This window comes from Octopus sinensis, linkage group LG17, assembly GCF_006345805.1.
Source record: "Octopus sinensis linkage group LG17, ASM634580v1, whole genome shotgun sequence".
In the NCBI taxonomy this organism is placed as follows: domain Eukaryota; kingdom Metazoa; phylum Mollusca; class Cephalopoda; order Octopoda; family Octopodidae; genus Octopus; species Octopus sinensis.
This window is the reverse complement of record NC_043013.1, coordinates 48,850,992-48,855,991: the sequence shown is the minus strand read 5'-3', so window position 1 is coordinate 48,855,991 and position 5,000 is coordinate 48,850,992. Positions and strand designations below refer to the sequence as shown.

Here is a 5,000-nt window from a genome sequence, read left to right as displayed (position 1 = left end):
TATAAAGCTTCTTCCAATGCGCCAGAGAAAAAATTTGTTTGCTTGTTATCAGTCGTAAGACACCTGTTGTTTTCACCGTTCACCGTTATGCTTCTGTATTTCATGTTTCTGTATTCCATTATTGTTTTTTGTTTTTTTTATATCTGTCCCTTTTGCTGTCCTGGTGTTCGTATGCATTCGATCCTTCTTCCAGGAAATCTACGCTTCCAGCTTAGTTTTTCTAATGCTCGTTGCTTAGTTTTTCTTGGAGGGCTGGCCGTGATCTAGTAATCTCAAGATTAATCAGCCGAAATTACTACGATGATCCGGTTCTTGACTGAAGACTGAGGGTTTCGAATGTCTTGTCCATGTTTATTGTACCGTCTTCTAAGAGTTATACGTTCTTGTCCATGTTGTATTTTTCTACATACCTTAATATATATATATATTATATATATATATATATTATATATACTATATATATATATTAATATATAATATATATATATATATATATGTAGACGGAAACTGAAAGAAGCCTGTCGTATATATGTATATATATATATATGTGTGTGCGTGTATATGTTTGTGTGTCTGTGTTTGTCCCCCTAGCATCGCTTGACAACCGATGCTGGTGTGTTTATGTCCCCGACACTTGACACTTAGCGGTTCGGCAAAATGAGACCGATAGAATAAGTACTGGGCTTACAAAGAATAAGTCCCGGGGTCGATTTGCTCGACTAAAAGGCGGTGCATCAGCATGGCCACAGTCAAATAACTGAAACAAGTAAAAGATAAAAAGATAAAAAAAAAGATATATATATACATATATACATGAATATATTTATATGCGAACACACATATGTATGGATGTATACACACACACAGACAGGAATAGAGAGAGAAAGATATGTATTGTCGGATGGGTTTCTGCATGTATCTATGTATACGTATGCATATATGCATTCATTTACCCTTCGCATGTTTATTTTTTTTTTTGTTTTTTACACCTGTAAATCTCATATGACCATAGCTATCTCGTCTGGAAAGCTTTGCTTTAATATGTGTTTATGGAGCACGGTGAGACAGCACTGAGGTATTCAATGCCAGTCACATTGTTAAAGAAGTTTAAAAGACCATCAGTTGTCTGTACAGCAGGTTTGCCTTCTCTTCTCGTCTGGTATTGTTCAGACGAGAGCTAAAACGCCCGTTTCGACGCTGCCGTTGCCAGAAGAAAGTTAAAGACGGCATTGATTTGCTCTTCTGGTTTTGTTGTCGATTAAACAATCGAACTCATTACTTGACGCGTAATTTAGTTCAAGCCCAGAGAGGTGAGAGATAAAACTAAGCTCGGCATATGTGTATAGGTGCGCATATATATATATATATATATATATATATATATATATATATTATATATATATATATATATATATATATATATTAATCAATAATAGGGTGGCAGAAAAAAATTTTGTAGAATCTTTTTGCCACCAGCGGCCTAGTGGGAAAAAATTAAATAGTCATAGACCATTTTTAAGTTCAACATCAACAATCAGGAACGGCCATGATAGGCCATTCACCCACTAGAAATAACAGCCAAAGCTTCAACCGCAAATAAAGATTAATTCCGCAAACAGGAGAAAATTTAAAAAACATTTACCCTGTAATTTCTTGTACGATGCACCGTTTCATCTGCTGTTTAATGGTAAACTAACCTGATTAAATTAAATCAAGCCAATCTTCCATAGGCCCTCAGATTCTTCAGCAAGAAATAGCCAAGTCGGAACAGATATTTTCACACGAGGCATTTCAAACCCTGCCAAGGTAATATCTGACCTAAAATTTTCAAATCGTCGCACTCGCGCCAATTTATCGGCAGCAAATAAATATAAGCCGTCGATTCCATTACGGAATTAACCAGAAAATTCATAATTAATCAATATAGGGTGGCAGAAAAAAATTTTGTAGAATTCTTTTTGCCACCAGCGGCCTAGTGGGAAAAAATTAAATAGTCATAGACCATTTTTAAGTTCAACATCAACAATCAAGGAACGGCCATGATAGGCCATTCACCCACTAGAAATAACAGCCAATATATATATATTATATATATATATATATATATAACAGCCATATATATATATATATATATATATATATATATATATATATATATATACATACATTCCCACTAGACCGCTGGTAGCGATAAATTTCTATTGAATTTTTTGCTACCCTAAATTGATATATATATATACATATATATATTTATATGTAGATATATATATATATATATATATATTCGCACATATACACACACTGACACATACCACATACCACAAGCGAGCGAGCGCGCACACACACACACACACACACACAAACGCACACATACACGTACACACATATACGACGAGCTTCTTTCAGTTTCCGTATACCAAATCCACTCACAAGATTTTAGTCGGCCCGAGGTTATAGTGGAAGATACTTGCCCAAGGTGCTACGCAATGGAACTGAGCTCAGAGCCATATAGTTGGGAAGCAAGCTTCTTATCACACAGCCACGCCTGCGCACATACATGTATATGTGTGTATATATATATATGTGTATGTGCGTGTGTGTATATATAAGAGAGAAGCACTCCGTCGGTTACGACGACGAGGGTTCCGGTTGATCCGAATCAACGGAACAGCCTGCTCGTGAAATTAACGTGTAAGTGGCTGAGCACTCCACAGACACGTGTACCTTTAACGTAGTTCTCGGGGATATTCAGTGTGACACAGAGAGTGACAAGGCCGGCCTTTTGAAAATACAGGTACAACAGAAACCGGAAGTAAGAGTGAGAGAAAGTTGTGGTGAAAGAGTACAGCAGGGATCACAACCATCCCCTGCCGGAGCCTCGTGAAGCTTTAGGTGTTTTCGCTCATTAAACACTCACAACGCCCGGTCTGGGAATCGAAACCGCGATCCTATGACCGCGAGTCCGCTGCCCTAACCACTGGGCCATTGCGCCTCCACTGTGTGTGTATATATATGTGTATGTGTGTCTGTGTATATATTATATATATGTATATATATATATATATATATATATATATATATATATATATATACACACACACACACGAGATACTGGACCGTGACCGCGTGTGTACCGTTGGCTGTACTCTTACGCCACAACTTTCTCTCACTCTTTCTTCTATTTGGCCTGCCCGCTTAGCCAGTGAGGTGGCGTCATTTGAAGGCTAAACAATGCGAAGCGCATTTTGACCAGCGCTACTTCTTTTTCGGTCGGTCACGGTGATTACGGTGATATATATATATATATATATATATATATATATATATATATATATATATATACATATATATATGATGAAGCGAAGTAGTTAGTTCTAAAATCTCTATAAGAGACCCAAGTAGTAACTTTACCGAAAAGTAATGGTTGTTAGCACCTCAACGTGGTTGTTTCGTACAGTACGATGTTGCTACTTCTCAGTTGGAACTAGCTACTTTGCTTGTTGCAAGATCAGCGGCTGAATGTCGCTTATTTATTGATATATTGCGATCTGGGAAGAATGACTGCCACGTCTAGCAGACAAGTGCACAGTACTGAGAAAGGGTAGGGCCCTTAAACCGGCTGGTCTACTAGTCCTGTCAATGCTGGTTGAGAGTTGTTCGGTCTCTTGTGTGCAATATAACGGACACTGATAGTGTGTCATTAACCAGCTGGAGGAGGTGCCCTCCTGGGGTTAAAAAAGAGTAGTAACATTGTTCTGTACTAGGCCTCGAAACCGGTTTTATATTATGATCAGTAAAACCGAAACGGATTTGCCAAAACCGATTTTAATGCTTGCTGTTTCTATTTTTTTTTTCGCAAATATTTTTCTTTTGAAGAAATATCGTTGAAACTGAACTGTTGTCGGTCGCCTTTAATTGAGAGTACTGTCTGTTTCATTGAAACATATCGCAACATATCAGTTCTCACATTCTCTCCCCTTGAACCTTAGATCAGCACCTTGTCATTTCCTTCGCTAACCCCTGGCTGACTCTTTGAATTTGGAGGTAACAGAATTTATTAATAGCAAGTCAAGGGGATGCTGTTAGTCTTCAGTCAGGTGATCTTTCTCGTTGAGCATATGTAATAACCAGTTACAGATTCATTTCAAGGAAATAACACTAACTAAATTTTTTCTTAATTATTTTCATTAGCCCTAGCATGATAAAAAAAGAAAATCAACTGTTTGGAAATTTTTCGATAGGAAAAACAAAGATGAAGCTCAATGCAATAAGTGTGATAAGATCATGAAGTCTTCTGGAGGATCTACTACGTCTCTGATCTTGCACTTGAAGAAAATTCATCAAATCAACATAAATCAAGATGCAAACCAGCCTCCTGTGAAAATGACAACAACAATGGAACACTTTTTAACAAAGGAATCAGTAGAAGAAGTTTCAAAGTTAGCTGCTATGGATTGATTCTCTTTCAATTCAATCGCGAAAAGCGATTTTATACAGAGAAATTTTCATAGTCAGAGAAACAAATATGATAAATTACAACCAACATTTGCAAATGGAGTCAGGAATATGGTAATGAATTATTACATAACCAAGAAAGAAGAACTTATTCATTATTTCGAAATAAACGATATATGAACATAAATGTTCATGGGAAAGATAGTCATTGGGAGTTTGGTCTTATTGAGATCCATGGCTCCCTTAATAGCAGGAGAACAGAGCAATTGGTGAAAGGACATCTTCGTGAATTTGGATTAGATTTGGATATACACATTGTTGGCTGTATGACGATGTTTCTATGATGGTGAAATTCGGAAAAGAAATAAGACCTGATCATCAACAATGTCTCACACATTGCATAATCTGTCTGTGATCGACATTCTCTATCAAAAAAAATATTGAAAATATTGCCTCAACCGATGAGACTGATAAAAAAAGTGATGAGATCGCTATAACAGACGATAGTGATGATGAAGCTGACATAAGCCAACAAGACATACTTT

At 36.8% G+C, this 5,000-nt stretch overlaps 1 long non-coding RNA gene across 1 annotated transcript in view; it reads left to right on the top strand.

Annotated features, from left to right (window-relative positions):
- Positions 1–4,212: 4,212 nt before the first annotated feature.
- The window catches only part of LOC118766794, a 20,069-nt gene continuing 19,281 nt past the window's right edge, over positions 4,213–5,000 (top strand). The window contains exon 1 of the long non-coding RNA XR_005002710.1: positions 4,213–4,377. This is a non-coding gene — a long non-coding RNA (uncharacterized LOC118766794). The remainder of the gene's footprint in view (positions 4,378–5,000) is intronic.